Consider the following 18516-nt stretch of genomic DNA (forward strand, 5'->3'; position numbering starts at 1 on the left):
GCACATTCACACTTTTCTTGGCCATGTAGTAGCAACTCAACTCAATTATCTTGCTTTACTCTTTGTCTTTAAACAAATGTCTAGAGAATACAAAGAAAGTCAATTTTATTAATTATGTTACATGGCTTGACATTTTAAATTGTACTTACATAAAAAGAAGTTGGAATTCATAGCTATTTGGGAAAAAAAAAAGTGTGGAGAGGAGGAGAGATCTTTACCAAGCTCACATCAAGATATAACTTGTTTTAAAATTTATAAAAATAGAAAATTACAGTGCATGGCACATATCTTTATATCATCATAATAGCTGATCCTTTTCAGAATATGCTTTCTAAACTTCCATTTGTTTTTAAACACTTTTAGTTTAAAGTATTATCTATTTAAAAATGTAAAAGTCATCCTTGGCTTGTGGGCCATACATAAACAGGCAATGAATCACATGTGGCCTGTGGTCTGTTGTTCGCTGACCTTTGTCTTACATAAATGAATTAACTCGATGCCTGGAACATCATGAGTAGTTGCTTATATGATTACCATTATTCCTTAAGGAACTTACGCTCAGTGGAGCAAATCTTAAAAGCTAATTTAGAGGTTGGATAAATTATGTGTGAAAAAATTATAAAAAGAATTTTTTAAAAATTAGCAATGAAATCTTCTTCCAGTCCCCTATTCCCTAAATACTATAAAGAAAAAAAATTTTTTTGAATGAAGACTTTGATGAGGTCTGAGACAGAAACCCCCAACAGCCAGTCTTAAGAAACAATGGATGGCATGCCTTTTAAGGTGGAAAAGAACATCTTACTTTATTTTATTTTTTTCACTTGAGGTTTGCAAGCTGAAAGTCAAAGCCAAATTGCTCAGGACAATAGAACAAAGCTGAGAGTTGAAGCTAAATTGCTTAGGACAATAAAAGAGATTACAGAGATTATTTGTTTACTGGACAGATCAGTGCAGTTAAGAAGGACCGAAATTTGCTTTAAAATGGGCCTTGCAAAAGAGCAAATATAGTTTAAAGGAAATTTAAAATATATCACAGAGAAAAAATTTTCAATTTTCCACAAACTATATTATTTGCTAGCATTTAGTTAAGCTGGGTCTCTTTTAGAATGAGGCTTAGGGAATGTGAGAAGAGTCTGTTTATGGACTTTGGCTAAGCCAAAACCAATCATGGAGGATGGACACCTGTCTGGAATTCATGCAGTTTAGTGAACTGATTGAGAACACAGTTTAAGAGTCAAACAGAGCTGGTTCTAATCTAAAGCTCGGGTTTTTCAAATTAGCAGTATAAGATGGGAAAACTACTTAACTTCTATCAGTGTTGATAGCTTTGTTTGTAAAATAAATAAAAAGTATTGTTTTGCTCTAGGAAGAAAGGAAATTGTACCTTTAAAGCATTTTGACAAAATACGGCAAAGAATACATGCCCTGGAAAGCCTAATTATTATTTTATGTCTTTTTTTTTTTTAAAAAATTATTTATTATTATTATACTTTAAGTTGTAGGGTACATGTGCATAACGTGCAGGTTTGTTACATATGTATACTTGTGCCATGTTGGTGTGCTGCACCCATCAACTCGTCACTTACACAGGTATAACTCCCAATGCAATCCCTCCCCCCTCCCCCCTCCCCATGATAGGCCCCAGTGTGTGATGTTCCCCTTCCTGAGTCCAAGTGATCTCATTGTTCAGTTCCCACCTATGAGTGAGAACATTCGGTGTTTGGTTTTCTGTTCTTGTGATAGTTTGCTAAGAATGATGGTTTCCAGCTGCATCCATGTCCCTACAAAGGACACAAACTCATCCTTTTTGATGGCTGCATAGTATTCCATGGTGTATATATGCCACATTTTCTTAATCCAATCTGTCACTGATGGACATTTGGGTTGATTCCAACTCTTTGCTATTGTGAATAGTGCTGCAATAAACATACGTCTGCATGTGTCTTTATAGCAGCATAATTTATAATCCTTTGGGTATATACCCAGTAATGGGATGGCTGGGTCATATGGTACATCTAGTTCTAGATCCTTGAGGAATCGCCATACTGTTTTCCATAATGGTTGAACTAGTTTACAATCCCACCAACAGTGTAAAAGTGTTCCTATTTCTCCACATCCTCTCCAGCACCTGTTGCTTCCTGACTTTTTAGTGATCGCCATTCTAACTGGTGTGAGATGGTATCTCATTGTGGTTTTGATTTGCATTTCTCTGATGGCCAGTGATGATGAGCATTTTTTCATGTGTCTGTTGGCTGTATGAATGTCTTCTTTTGAGAACTGTCTGTTCATATCCTTTGCCCACTTTTTGATGGGGTTGTTTGTTTTTTTCTTGTAAATTTGTTGGAGTTCTTTGTAGGTTTTGGATATTAGCCCTTTGTCAGATGAGTAGATTGCAAAAATTTTCTCCCATTCTGTAGGTTGCCTGTTCACTCTGATGGTAGTTTCTTTTGCTGTGCAGAAGTTCTTTAGTTTAATGAGATCCCATTTGTCAATTTTGGCTTTTGCTGCCGTTGCTTTTGGTGTTTTAGACATGAAGTCTTTGCCCATGCCTATGTCCTGAATGGTACTACCTAGGTTTTCCTCTAGGATTTTTATGGTATTAGGTCTAACATTTAAGTCTCTAATCCATCTTGAATTAATTTTCGTATAAGGAGTAAGGAAAAGATCCAGTTTCAGCTTTCTACTTATGGCTAGCCAATTTTCCCAGCACCATTTATTAAATAGGGAATCCTTTCCCCATTTCTTGTTTCTCTCAGGTTTGTCAAAGATCAGATGGCTGTAGATGTGTGGTATTATTTCTGAGGACTCTGTTCTGTTCCATTGGTCTATATCTCTGTTTTGGTACCAGTACCATGCTGTTTTGGTTACTGTAGCCTTGTAGTATAGTTTGAAGTCAGGTAGCGTGATGCCTCCAGCTTTGTTCTTTTGACTTAGGATTGTCTTGGAGATGTGGGCTCTTTTTTGGTTCCATATGAACTTTAAAGCAGTTTTTTCCAATTCTGTGAAGAAACTCATTGGTAGCTTGATGGGGATGGCATTGAATCTATAAATTACCTTGGGCAGTATGGCCATTTTCACGATATTGATTCTTCCTATCCATGAGCATGGTATGTTCTTCCATTTGTTTGTGTCCTCTTTTATTTCACTGAGCAGTGGTTTGTAGTTCTCCTTGAAGAGGTCGTTTACATCCCTTGTAAGTTGGATTCCTAGGTATTTGATTCTCTTTGAAGCAATTGTGAATGGAAGTTCATTCCTGATTTGGCTCTCTGTTTGTCTGTTACTGGTGTATAAGAATGCTTGTGATTTTTGCACATTAATTTTGTATCCTGAGACTTTGCTGAAGTTGCTTATCAGCTTAAGGAGATTTTGGGCTGAGACAATGGGGTTTTCTAAATATACAATCATGTCATCTGCAAAGAGGGACAATTTGACTTCTTCTTTTCCTAACTGAATACCCTTGATTTCTTTCTCTTGCCTGATTGCCCTAGCCAGAAGTTCCAACACTATGTTGAATAGGAGTGGTGAGAGAGGGCATCCCTGTCTTGTGCCAGTTTTCAAAGGGAATTTTTCCAGTTTTTGCCCATTCAGTATGATATTGGCTGTGGGTTTGTCATAAATAGCTCTTATTATTTTGAGGTACGTTCCATCAATACCGAATTTATTGAGCGTTTTTAGCATGAAGGGCTGTTGAATTTTGTCAAAAGCCTTTTCTGCATCTATTGAGATAATCATGTGGTTCTTGTCTTTGGTTCTGTTTATATGCTGGATTATGTTTATTGATTTGCGAATGTTGAACCAGCCTTACATCCCAGGGATGAAGCCAACTTGATCATGGTGGATAAGCTTTTTGATGTGCTGCTGAATCCGGTTTGCCAGTATTTTATTGAGGATTTTTGCATCGATGTTCATCAGGGATATTGGTCTAAAATTCTCTTTTTTTGTTGTGTCTCTGCCAGGCTTTGGTATCAGGATGATGTTGGCCTCATAAAATGAGTTAGGGAGGATTCCCTCTTTTTCTATTGATTGGAATAGTTTCAGAAGGAATGGTACCAACTCCTCCTTGTACCTCTGGTAGAATTCAGCTGTGAATCCATCTGGTCCTGGACTTTTTTTGGTTGGTAGGCTATTAATTATTGCCTCAATTTCAGAGCCTGCTATTGGTCTATTCAGGGATTCAACTTCTTCCTGGTTTAGTCTTAGAAGAGTGTAAGTGTCCAGGAAAGTATCCATTTCTTCTAGATTTTCCAGTTTATTTGCATAGAGGTGTTCATAGTATTCTCTGATGGTAGTTTGTATTTCTGTGGGGTCGGTGGTGATAATGAAGCCCACTTAAACCATATTACCTGTGGGAACTGCAGATACTGGGCAAGCAGCTCCTCTGGAGGCAAAGGCTAAGGACATGTGGAGGCATCAGAGGTATGAAACCCAACGTGGCATAAGCCACCAGTGACATGCACTCAAGAGCAGACGACAGGAGGCCTGTAGCCCCAGGGTCTGGGGAATAGCTCCAAATAGCTGCATGGATGGAATACCAGGTAAGAGGTCCTGCGTTTAGACTTGCCCAATATTCCAGAAGTACCTGTGGTGGCCCACAGCACTTGACTATTGATGTTTTGGGCCAGATACTTCTTTGAGGTAGTAGTTGTCTTACATACTAAAGGATATTTAGCAGCATCCCTGGCTTCTACCCAAACATGTTTTCTCATCAACATAGCCCAATGTCCCCCTGGGAAGCAAAACATCCCTGGTTGGGAAGCAGTAATATATGAGGACAGTTTTAATTCCCTCTGGTGATCTACAGAAATAATGGCACAAGGTCAAGGGAGTGGATTTTGTGCAAGACAAAAGGTCCTTTAGTAGCCAGTGAGGAGACAAGCTGGTGAAACATGATTTACTTACATAAGGATAAAAACAACAATGGGTATGTACCCATGTTTAGGGCTCCTTACGGATGTGTGATTTCTGTTCTCAGACATAAAATAGAATAGAATATTTTGAAGTACACACTGGTAGGTGTTAGCTTCTGAATCTAAGAAGTCTAGAGATCACCCAGAGCCATCTTTGGCTCGTAGCACCTTTACACTTCATGTTCCTTCGCTTGAAACTTCCTCCCTGAGGGCCAGTACCCCTACAGCTACCTACAGCTCACTCACCTCATTCCTCTTTCCTTGACCAATTTTCCTGAATCTTTCCCTTCTCAGAACCTATTAGTTCTGGGTCTCCTTCCCTGAAGCTCTAGACTGACTGGATATCACTTCCCTGGGCCCCAGCCTGCTTAGTGGTCTATTGCTTCTTTTGGACTAACATTTCCTGAGGACAAAAGCAATATCTTATTCTCTCATGTATTCCTAGGATCTAACATGGTGTCTGGCATGTAGTTGGCAATCACAGGGTATTTGTTGAATAAATCGGTAGTTGCTTTGCAGGAAATAAGCACATCTGGGGTAATCATATTTATATTTTGTTTAAATCTCTATATCTCAACTCAAAAACAAAAAGTCAAATTCCACATGTTCTCAGTTATGCATGGGAACTAAGTCATATGTACACATGGATACAGGGTGTGTAAAAATGGACATTGGAGACTTGGAATTGTGTGTGTGTTAGGGGGTGAAGGATGAGAAAGGGGGGTGAAGGATGAGAAATTACAACACACACTCCTTGGATGATGGTTACACTAAAAGTCCAGACTTCATTACTGTGCAATATACTCATGAATCAAAACGGCATTTGTACCCTCTAAATGTATACCAAAAAACTCTCTATTTCAGCTGCTACTTAGGAATGAGTACCATTTTATGAATAAAGCACCATTGAAGTCATTGCTATTCCTTGAAGCCAAAAAAGGTTGTATTAGATTTAGAGGTAACCTGGTTAGTGCTAAAGTGCTTCATTCAAGTAATGAAACTAAAACCCACTGTATAATGTGAAAGCTGAAGAGGCCTTACTCCACTTTGAGTAGGAGATTTTTCTGTTCTGTAATTTTCAAAGCCTGCGTTTAGAAAGTTTTTTCTCGTTTTATTCCATGTTACTTATTGTTCTGCTCTGTGGATTTTTTCATTAGAGGTCTATTTGTGCCTGGTTTGCCCTGCGGGAAAGGATGATACAGAACTCTCATCTGTCTCTGTTACTATGTATTATTACTTGGGCAACATCAAGGCAAATGCCATATAAATAAATAAAACACTCTTGAAGCTTTAGTTCTCACTGCTAGGCAGCAAAAAGAGCAAATGTTTAAGTTTTAAGAGATAGACTTAATGAAAAGCTGACATTTTCCCATAGTATGAGAGAAAAAGGATATTTTTCTCAAGCATTTATAATTTGGCATTGAGGATTAATAAAATATTATTGAGTCTGGCTTTGTCGTCTGTAACAATGGTTATTTGGTTTTATCACAGCCTGGAAGTCTTAGTTCTAGGGCTTAGTGTATATACCCAGCTATTGCATAATAAAATTAATCTGTTGAAAGGAACAGAATACTTTATTAGGTGAGGATGGGCAAAAGAGATTCATTTTTCATTGCTCTGAAGGCTCATTTCTGGTTAATCTCTTTTTGGTTTCCCCAGTCATATGGAGTGTCAGTAAAACCCAGTCAGAATTACTGTCTTCTGAACTCCATGCAAGAAAACTCCATTACTCTGACTCTGTTGGATCTTCCACCAGGTACTCTTCTTGGGGTAGGGTGTGGGAAGTTTCAATTGATGTATATCTTCTGTGCAGCAGATAGCTAACATGTAAATGTAGAGATTGTCAGCACAAAGAGGATAGTGCAATTATTTTAATACAAGTAGAGTAAATCTTCTCTATTTTTTTCCCCAAAAGTAAAAGAATGCTTCCAGTATTCTTTCTGTGAATACTTTCACTTCTTTCCTGGAAGGGTTGATAAATTGAGTGTTCTAGTAAAATAAACATCCTTGATAAGAGAGATTCACTACATTGTCCCTAATGTGATACGCAGACTGTCATAGCACTTGCCACATATGGATTGCAAATTTGCACATAATTAAAGTCCTAGAGCTCTAAGGACCCTATTGCAGTCAGGTACTATGTGATAGCTGTTTGCCAAAGATGGCCTCTAGTATCCATGCCTTCGCATTGTCCCTCTCATTTTGAAGCTGAGCTGATCCTGTGACTTGCTGTTGCAAGAGAAGGTGGTAGAAGTGATGATATATTTGAATTTCTGAGAGCCAGAGTTTCCACATAAGAAGTTCTGTTGCCCTGAAGGAGAGACCACATGGAGAGACAACATGAAAATACTCTATAGAGAGGTCATATGAAGAGGGGACACCCTGAGGCTACAGGGAGAGAGAAGGAAGCCCAGTTTTCCTAGGATCCCAGCTGATCCCAGCTATCCCTGCTAAGGTGCTAGCTACATGAGTGTATCCATCTTGGACATTCCATCTTGGATATTGAATATGGAACTCCCATCTGACTGCAGTTGTGTAAGGATTTATGAGCAAGACCAGCAGAAGATGATACAGCTGAGACACAGTCAACCCACAGAATCATCGAAAATAACAGAATAATTGTTGGTTTAGCCACAGTTTTGTGGATAATTTGTTATGCACTCATAGATAACAAAGGTAGGCACCCTAAAATACGAATAATTTAGTCTAACCTTCTTATATTGTAGGTGAGGAAACTGAAGACCAGATCAATGAACTCATTTGACCAATGTTACAAAGTAATTTAGAAAAAAGTGCTGGAATTTGAACTCCCATATCTGGAGTTTTAATTACATTGTCTGTTAACCTTACTATGCTGCTTAACATATAACTGCGGCCCAGCAATTCCACTTTTGAGAATATATCATTAGGAAATAATGAGAACAAATTGTGTCTCAATATGTTCACCACAGTATGATTTATAACAAACAATTGGAAACAAACTGTAAGTAAAAGTATAGAGGAACAGTGCATTAGTTCGTTTTCAAGCTGCAGATAAAGAAACACTGGGCAATTTACAAAAGAAAGAGGTTTAATTGGACTTACAAAGAAGCCTCACAATCATGGTGCAAGGCAAGAAGGAGCAAGTCCCATCTTACATAGTTGGCAGCAAGCAAAGAGAGAAGGAGGAAGATGCAAAAGCAGAGATTCCTGATAAAACCATCAGATCTCCTGAGACTTATTCACTGCCATGAAAACAGTATGGGGGAATCACCCCCGTGATTCAATTATCTCCCCCAGGGTCCCTCCCACAACTTGTGGAAATTATGAGAGTACAGTTGCAGATAAGATTTGGGTGGGTACACAGAGCCAACCCATATCAAACAGTAAAGGGATTTCTTGTCTTTACACTTAAAGAATAACATAGCCATTAAAATAATGCTTACAAATATAATGAAAAACACGTGCCATTATGGTAAGTGAAATAAGTGTAACACTTGAAAGCAGGATACGGAATGCTTTATGTAAGACCCCCAAGTTATTTTTTTTCTTCTTCTTCTAAAGACTTGGTAGAAAAAGCAGATTGAAAAGATATCAAAAAACATTAACCATAATTATTGACAAGTAGTGATATTAAACAATGCATTTTTCTTTTTCCCATTTTTTCATGTTATTTCCATATTTTGATATTAGACACATATTTTACACTGAAAAAATGTGTAAAGAAAAGTCAGACTATGCTGACTTTAAGGCCTTTATTATTATTATTTTTATTTCCATAGGTTTTTGGGGAACAGGTGTTATTTGGTTACATGAGTACGTTCTTTAGTGATGATTTGTGAGATTTTGGTGCACCGATCACCCAAGTAGTATACAGTATACACTGAACCCGATTTGTAGTCTTTTATCCCTCACCTCCCTCCCACTTCTTCCAGTACTATGTTGAACAGACATGATGAGAGTGAGCACCCGTAAGTCCCCAAAGTCCATTGTGTCATTCTCATACCTTTACATCTTCATAAATTAGCTTCTACTCATGAGTGAGAACACACACACACACATATATATACACACACAGTGAAATTGTATATATACACATTTAATTCCATAAAATTGTGGAATATATATATATAGGAATATGTATATATGGAATATATATATATATATTCCACAATTTTTTTATCCACTCATTGATTGATGGGCATTTGGGCTGGTTTCATATTTTTGCAATTTCAAATTTTGCTGCTATAATCGTGGGTGCAAGTATCTTTTTCGTATAATGACTTCTTTTCCTACAGGTAGAAACCCAGCAGTGGGATTGCTGAATCAAATGGTAGTTCCATTTTTAGATCTTTAAGGAATCTCCACACTGTGTTGCATAGCGGTTTTACTAGTTCTAGTTTACATTCCCATCAGTGGTGTAGAAGTGTTTCCTTTCCATAGCATCCACACCAGCATTTATTATTTTTTGATTGTTTGATTATGGCCATTATTGCAGGAGTAAGGTGGTGGTGTCACATTGTGGTTTTGATTTGCATTTCCCTGCACATTAGTGATGTTGAGCATTTTTTCATATGTTTGAAGGCCATTTGTATATCTTCTTTTGAGAATTGTCTATTCATGTCCTTAGCCCACTTTTTGATGGGATTGTTTTTTTCTTGTTAATTTGTTTGACTTCCTTGTAGATATTAGTCCTTTGTCAGATGCATAGATGATGAAGACTTTCTCCCACTCTGTGGGTTGTCTTTTACTCTAATGGCTGACTTTTCCTTTTTTTTGTGCAGAAGCTCTTTAATTTAATTTAGTTTAATTAAGTCCCACCTGTTTATCTTTGTTTTTGTTGCATTTGCTTTTGGGTTCTTGGTCATGAAGTCTTTGCCTAAGCCAAATGTCTAGAAGGGTTTTTACAATGTTATCTTCTAGAACTTTTATAGTTTCGTGTCTTAGATTTAAGTTCTTGATCCATCTTGGTTGATTTTTGTATAAGGTGAGAGATGAGGATCCAGTTTTATTTTCCTGCACGTGGCTTGCCAATTATCCCAGCATTGTTTGTTGAGTAGGGGATCCTTTCTCCACTTTTATGTTTTTGTTTGCTTTGTTGAAGATCAGTTCACTGTACACATTTGAGTTTATTTATGGGTTCGCTGTTATATTCCATTGGTCTATGTGCCAATTTTTATATCAGTACTATGCTGTTTTGGTGACTATGGTCTTACAGTATAGTTTGAAGCCAGTTAATGTGATGCCTCCAGATTTGTTCTTTTTGCTTAGTTTTACTTTGGCTATGCAGGCTCTTTCTCGGTCCCATATACGTTTTAGAATTGTTTTTTTTAGTTCTGTGAAGAATGATGGTGACATTTTGATGTGAATTGCATTGAATTTGTAGATTCCTTTTGGCAGTATGGTCATTTTCACAGTATCGATTCTACCCATCCGTGAGCATGGAATGTTTTTCTATTTGTTTGTGTTGTCTATGATTTCTTTCAGCAGTGTTTTGTAGTTTTCCTTCTAGAGGTCTTTCACCTCCTTGGTTAGGTATATTCCTAAGTATTTTATTTTATTTTTTGCAGCTATTGTAAAAGGAGTTGAATTCATGATTTGATTCACAGCTTGGTTTGTGTTGGTGTATAGCAGACCTACTGATTTGTATACATTTATCTTGCATCCTGAAATTTTGTTGAATTCATTTATCAGTTCTAGGAGGTTTTTGGACGAGTCTTTAGGGTTTTCTAGGTATACAAACATATCCTATGCAAACAGTGAGTTTGACATCCTCTTTACTGATTTGGATGCCCTTTATTTCTTTCTCTTGCCTGATGGCTCTGACAAGGACTTCCAGTACTATGTTGAACAGACATGGTGAGAGTGAGCATCCTTGTTTTGTTCCAATTCTGAAAGGGAATGCTTTTCCCTTTTCCCTTTTCGGTGTTATGCTGGCTGTGGGTTTGTTACAGATGACTTTTACTACATTGAGGTATGTTCCTTGTATATCAGTTTTGCTGAGGGTTTTAATCATAAAACAATGCTAGATTTTATTCTGCATCTGTTGAGATGATCATGTGATTTTTGTTTTTAATTCTTTTTATGTGGTGTATCACATTTATTGACTTGTGTATGTTAAATCATCCTTGCATCCCTGGTATGAAACTCACTTGATCATGGTGGATTATCTTTTCGATATGCCATTGGATTCTGTTAGCTAGTATTTTGCCAAGGAGTTTTGCATCTATGTTCACAAGGGATATTGGTCTGCAGTTTTCTTTTTTTTCTTTTCTTTTTTTTTTTTTTTTGTTATGTCCTTTCCCAGTTTTGATATTAAGGTTATACTGGCTTCATATAATGATTTAGGGAAGATACCCTCTTTCTCTATCTTGTGGAATAGTGTCAATAGGATTGGTACCTATCCTTCTTTGAATGTCTGATAGAATTCAGCTATGAATCCATCTGGTCCTGGACATTTTATTGTTGGTAATTTTCTTTTTTCTTTATTTTTTATTTTACTTATTTATTTATTTATTTATTTATTTTGAGATGGACTCTTGCTCTGTCACCCAAGCTAGAGTGCAGTGGTGCGATCTTGGCTCACTGCAACCTCTGCCTCCTGGGTTCAAGAGATTTTCCTGCCTCAGCCTCCCAAGTTGCTGGGATTGCAGGCACCTGCCACTGCACCTGGCTAATTTTTGTACTTTTAGTAGAGACGGGGTTTCACCATCTAGGTTAGGCTGCTCTTGAATTCCTGACCTCTTAATCCACCTACCTTGGCCTCCCAAAGTGCAGAGATTACAGGTGTGAGCCACTGTGCCCAGCTGGCTTTTCTTTCTCCTAGAGTGAGACATTATTATCTTTCATAAAGTATTCAGTCAGTTACAACCAGAATTGAAGGTTCTGCAACATTACTGCCCCCACCACCATTTTTCCTGGTTGAATAAATCATGGTCATGACAATTCATCTGGCTTTACTTTGATCTCCATCTTTATTCAATCATGCTATACTGTTTTCCTGTTTTTTTTTTTTGCAATTTGGGGAGGAAATAGTGGTCACAAGGAAGGGGTGGGAGGTAGACAAGGTCAGGGTGGGAAGGTAGTATTGAACTTTACTTGTCGAAATGTAAAAAAAAAAAAAAAATCACTAGAGAAGAGCAATGGAGATTAATGGAGGAATGCTTTGCGATTAAGAATTCAATTTTCTCCCTTTTCCTCTATGCATCTATCTTTATATATTTGTATGTTTTGATAAGTAGGCAGAAAAGGATGCACTAACATTGACATATCAGTCTTGGACAAGGTGAAAGATGTCTTCTAACTTGTGCTCGATTAGCTCTGAGTCATTTTGTCCATGGAAGTCACAAAATCAAAGACAAAAATTTAGAACTGGAAGAAATGGCAGTAATTACATAATAGTTATTAATTTTGTCATTAATATGAATTTTTTTCAATTCTATTTTGTCCAAACATTTTATTTCATTTAATTTATGAGAAATATGAGTCTTCAAGGTGAAAATCCATTGAACGATGGTGGCTAAACCCAGATCTTCTGTCAGTGCACTCCTTGGTGCATAACACTAAAATTTGCTTAGATATTTTGAGGTTTGTTGGCAGATGATGAGTATATACAATATATTTTTATGTTTACCTAAATTTGTAACATTAATTATTCTCAAGTCTTGGGACTTGCTCCATTAGGGATTAACTCATTGCACTGAAATCAATTCATGAATTAAGATATTTGCCAGAAGTTGTGGAGATTGTACCCAATATTCAATCTCACTGAAATCAGTCCATGAATTAATTCTTCCAGTCAGCATATTTGCCCGTGTTGGATACCTACTCTGGTTTGTAGAAGAAGAAATCTGATTGAAATATAATTTTGTGGTGGATTCTGAAAATAATTTTATGAGAAGTTGTATAGTAGATGATTATAAAATGCTGAATATACTCTTTGTTTCATCTCATTAAAATAAGTTTTAAGAAGATTTTTGGTTAAAGAACTATATATGGGAATGAATATTTAGAAAACAACTTGAACTAATTTACACTTTTTGTAAGGATATTTATTTCAAACACGAACTTAATATTCATCTCAGTGGGCATTTAAAGGACTATACATATTTAAAGCAAAATTACCAAGCTATCACATGGATTCCCAAAGACATTTGGAAGAAGTCACATTTAGCTACACTCTTGTTCAGCTTTTATGGGCTTACCTGACTAAAAGATCAGGAATGTATAGCAGATAAATGACAAATGTTTAGGGACATTAGCAAGGCATTTGACAAGTTTTCTTATGAGATTTTAATGAATGAGATTGAAAAATACGAACTAGATATAAAACAAATATATTTAAAAGGAGTTGAATGATTTTACTCAAGGAATGTTTATATAATAATAATCTAGTAGCTACCTTTTATTGAGCACTTACTATGTGCCAGCATTGTACTAAATGTACACATTATTTCACTTAATATAATCTATGAGAGATATATTGTCATTTTACAGACAAAGAAAATGCAGATTAGAGATTAAAGTTTTCAAGGTCACTAAGCAAGTAAAAGGAGATGCCAGTATATGAAAAGATGGTTGACTCCAAAGCCATATGCCCCAACACTGGATTAATATCATGTTAGCAGATGTCTAGTGTTGACTTTGGCTCTGATTAGTTCATTTAACTACTTCCTTGAATGAAATATAGAAGGCAGTCCCAATGATTTATTGTATAATCATATAATTTTTATCTAACCTCTGGTACAAAAGTATAGATCATTTGTATTACTGACAGTTTTGCTTAATTTATTCTATTAATAGCGTTTGATTGGTACTTATACTTTGAATGGCAGAATCATGGTCTAGGATGATAGTGAAAGTTGGTATTATTAGGTTGATGTGAACAATATGAAATTTAATGAAGATAAATGTAAGAACTGGCCCTTGGGTCCAAGAAAGCAAAGTAAAAACAGGTGAGAGAAGGTATACATTTGGTTTAGCATATAGACAAAACACTCTGAGGCTTTGGCTTATAGTAAACTTCAAGAGAGGCAACACTTTGGTGTGGGTGCTCAGAGAATCTCTGTGATCCCAGGCTTATTAGCAGAACAATAGAAAAATGGTGCAAACAGTGCCAGACTGTTTGCCCTGATCAGATCACTTCTGGAATATTGTTTTAAGTTCTAGGTGCCTTAAAGCATATGGATATATATTCATATTAGACTGCTAAAAGAGTTGAAGTCATGCCATAGAGAAAACAAACAGAGAATGTTTGCTGGGGTGAGGGTGGGATAGTATTATAGCTATCTTTAAATATGAAATGATTTTCCAAGTGGAATGTGACCAAGGACTGGTATACAAAATATAGGGTTAGGGTGAATGAATGATAACTAAACCAGAACATTTTCTTTTAACTTGAGGAAGATATTTTTAACAAACAGAACTATTTCAAGATGGCATGGGCTGCCTCATTAGGAGGTCAGTGTTTAGCTCTAAAGGCATTCAAGAAGATGCTGGAAAAGCAAATGTCAGAAAAGAAATGTCAGAAACAAATACAAGCTATCTCATTCCTGAGAAAACTATAACTTACTTGGTAGATCCACAGCTTTGGATAGGGAGGGTGAAAAGTGCCAATAATTTTGCAGATGGTCTCAAAGGCAGCAAAGGCAGACCTATTTTTATGGGTGTTTTTAAGCCGTTCAGGGTACTTAATTTGCTACTGTAAATGTTTTGCATATTTAAAAATAAGGCTTAATTTTTTTTTAGAATAACTTTGACTCACTCTAATGAATAACTCCCAGAATTAAAGTAGTTGATATGGTAAAACATATTGAAAAATATGACTACATGTCCTGTCTCTCCTAAGTCCTATATAGCTCCATTTTTCCTTTTCTTTCCAGTTAAAATAGATTAGTCACAGTAAACAGCATCTGCAGAGAACTGCAGAGAACCACAGTTGTGGGATCCACGGTTGTCTTTGCTTTTATTTGGTGTATCACACCTACTAAAGTCCATGAAAGTAATGTTTTTATGGTATTTTGAATAAAAGTGGTTGCTCTCCGGTGTGGTTTGATTCTTTCTCCTCTTTGAGGAGTCCACAGTACAGCCACACTTTGGAGAAAAGTATCAAAAAGTGGGTTTGTCTTTTGACTTTTTGACTTCTCCTTGTCCCCTTCCAGCCTCAATCATCTCCCTCCTATCAGACTCTGGGACGTGAATGTGTAATTACAGCCTATTGTCTGTGCAGCAATTATAGCCTAATTCGGCTTGTTGCACAGAAAGATCACAAAAGTGCTGGCTGTCAGGCAGGGTCGGAGGTCAGCCATTACCCCATGGACTACAGGCAGCAGCCTCATCAGGATTCTGTGGAAGGCTCTTCTCTGGGTAGAACAGGTCTGCAGCTGTCTGTGCGTCTTTGCAGATGACTCTTTGGGTGAAAACATGGACTGTTTTCAAGATAGACTATCCCAGCATGCAGTTTGGCTTCTTGCTTTCTTATCAAGGATGTCAAAATTGTTCTGCAGTGAGTGAAGCTATTTCTTGTGCCTTCTATATAAATTTTGAGTGGGACATGTACATAACCCAACTTTAAGATATTTTATCAACTTTTCAGAAATAAACTTAAGATTATGAAATGGTATTTAAAAGGAATGTTAAATCAGTATGCTACATTAGTATGAAAACTCCTGTGTGTTAAATAGGAGAATAACTTGGATGCAATTACATGAATTGTATTCAGATAGAAAGTCCTAGAGATGCTATAAATAAGAATCATAAAATCACAAAGTAAAACTAAAAAAGCATATCCTATATCAGTTAACCTAGTCCTTGTAGTTAATAACAAATATTCCTTAAATAATTTTTCTTATGTTTTGTCTATTCTACATTTAAGTCTCTGATGGTAGGCAAATTCAGATATGTTTCAAGAGAGAGAACATTTTACTGTTATTGAAAGATTCTTTAATTCCATTTTCAAATATTTGAAGTATTTAACATAATTGATCTTCTCCAAATTTAGACAGACATACTGCTCAAACGCATAGTAATTTCAATGAATGAAAGTAATAGAAATTATACTTGAGAGAAAATATTACCCTAAGTGACAGTGCCAATATTCTAGAAATCAGAAACAAAATACAAAATGACCTTGAGAAAATTGGTTCATTTAAAAAAAGATATTAGTAAGGGCCAATCTAAGGTGGATGAGGGCAAAAAAAGTTTAAACACAAATCTAGTTAGGTACAATAAAAAGTACATTTCGATGCCAATGCACTTAATAGGCAGTATAAATAGAATGCTTTTATGAAATGCAGCAATGTGATATTGTGATCCAACCAAATATGTTAGGTACTAGGAAGCATTCCTTACTATTTTATTCTATAAAAGAAGAGGATTGTGTTTGTTTCTACCACTCTATTTCATTATTTTATTCTTGACAGAAAGCTGTCATGCACTTAGAGGTTAGGGCAGGATTTTAAGCCCTAGAAAGCCAGGTAGTAATCAAAGAAAAGTCAGTTTTAGGTTCCCAGGCTGAGGTAAAAACATAGAAGTCAGGAAATGGTTTAATAATGAGTAAGCAAACAGGAAGTGAGAGCAGTAAGCCACACAGGCCAACTGACTTAGATGATCATGGCAGACTCAGAGACAAAGGAAATGAGAATTCAGCTGTCAAACCAGGAGTGTTGGCATCAGAGATTACAGTGGGTGTGTGGGAAACCTATCATCTAATTATTTGCCTGCAACGGGGGCATTTGAGATACATGATCATTTCAGAGATCTAGTTGTATGGCCTCAGTCACCAGATCCTTTGGGTTAATGGTAAGAGAACTGCCACCATTTCCATTATAACAAAAGTACCCTTTATTGAGGAATTGTTATATATTGGGCATAGTATAGGTATCCACTTACTCACTTATTCCCTTATTCTATATATGAGTACTGAGCTTAGAATGTGCCAATTACTGTGATACTTACTAGGATACAACCGCAAGTGAAAACAAATATGGTCCTTGCTCTCACAGCAAGGATGAGTTAGATATTAATTATATAATGTATATAACTTAATCAAATATCAATTCACATGTAGTTTAAAATGTGTTAAGTACTACTGACAATAGAAAGGGGTACTTGGAATATAGATAGATGAAGGATAAAATTTTATTTAATGTTCATAACCTAGCAGAAGCCTCCTTTTACAGAGAAATAGGCAGAAGTGTGGAGAAGCTAATTCCCAAAGTCACAGGCCTACAAGATGAAAGCTAAACTCTTCTGTACAGTCTTCCTGGTCACATGCTAACTAAAACAAGACTCATACAAATGTAGAACTGAAACAGAAACTTAGATCTTGTATAAATTAATTCATTGATTTATTCAAATAGTATTTGCTGAGTGGCAGCTCTAGGTACAGGGGATATCATAGAAAAAGGTCCTCTTTTTGGTGCAAATAAGGCTTATATTTTAGTGGGTAAAAATAGATGAGCAAACTGGCTACCTAAATATCAGTGATAAAATAATAGCAAAGAAACAGACTTGTGTGATGGACAATGACAGAATGGCTCCTTTTGCTTGGCGGTACCAGGAAAGGCCTCCCTGAAACCAGAACAGGAAGAAGCAGGCCCCTCAGAGGGCTCAGGGAAGAGTCTTTCAGGTAGAGGGAATTGCCGGGACAAAGGCCCTGAGAAGGAAATAGCTTGCATGTTTGAGAGACAGAAAGAACCTCCGGGTGACCAGAGGATCAGGAAGAGACATGTAGGATGAGTTTGAAGAGACGTTCAGGGTCCAGATTACGAAGGACCTTGTGGGTCTGGGGTTTAGATTTTATTTCAGTTGAATGAGAAGTTTGGGGAAGGTCATTAAAGGAGACAAGGTGAAGAAGATGGGATATGATTGCTGTTGTTGTTTTTGACAGAGTTTCTCTCTTGTTGTCCAGGCTGGAGTGCAGTGGTGCAATCTTGGCTCACTGCAACCTCCACCTCCTGAGTTCGAGCGATTCTCCTGCCTTAGTCTCCCAGATAGCTGGGATTACAGGCGTGTGCCACCATACCCGGCTAATTTTTGTATTCTTAGTAGAGACAGGGTTTCACCATGTTGGCCAGGCTGGTCTTGAAATCCTGGTGTCAGGTGATCCACCCACCTCGGCCTCCCAAAATGCTGGGATTGTAGGCATTAGCCACCACACCTGGCTGATTTGAGTTTTTAATGATCACTCTGACTATGAAGAGGCTGGATTAAAGGAGGCTACCATGGATAAAGGGAGTACCCAGGTAGGCACTCCCATATGCCTCACAGGCAAGAAAGGATGGTGGCACTGATGAGGTGGCAATAGTGGAGCTGGCAAGAAGTGATGGTCTTAAAGGCCTTTTTATTAAGGAAAATGTCAAATGTATACAAATTTAGAAAAAAATCGTAAAATAAACTCTGACACACCCATCACTCACATTTGACCATTATCAACTTGTTGCCAGTTGTGTTTCTTTTATAGCTCACCAAATTTTCCAGATTATTTTGCAGCAAATATAAAATGTTATATCATTTCACCCATAAATATTACAATGTAAATGTTTAATAGACAAGGATTTATATTTTGAATACTATACTAATTTATGCCTAAAGATGGACAATAATCCTTACCTTTTTTTCAGTTCTTCTG

General features: G+C 36.9%; 1 long non-coding RNA gene across 1 annotated transcript in view; it reads left to right on the top strand.

Annotated features, from left to right (window-relative positions):
* Positions 1 to 5787: 5787 nt before the first annotated feature.
* The window catches only part of LOC106994331 (uncharacterized), a 43002-nt gene continuing 30273 nt past the window's right edge, over positions 5788 to 18516 (top strand). The window contains exons 1-2 of the long non-coding RNA XR_001440880.3: positions 5788 to 5847; positions 6577 to 6663. This is a non-coding gene — a long non-coding RNA (uncharacterized LOC106994331). The remainder of the gene's footprint in view (positions 5848 to 6576; positions 6664 to 18516) is intronic.

This window comes from Macaca mulatta, chromosome 17, assembly GCF_049350105.2.
Source record: "Macaca mulatta isolate MMU2019108-1 chromosome 17, T2T-MMU8v2.0, whole genome shotgun sequence".
In the NCBI taxonomy this organism is placed as follows: Eukaryota; Metazoa; Chordata; class Mammalia; order Primates; family Cercopithecidae; genus Macaca; species Macaca mulatta.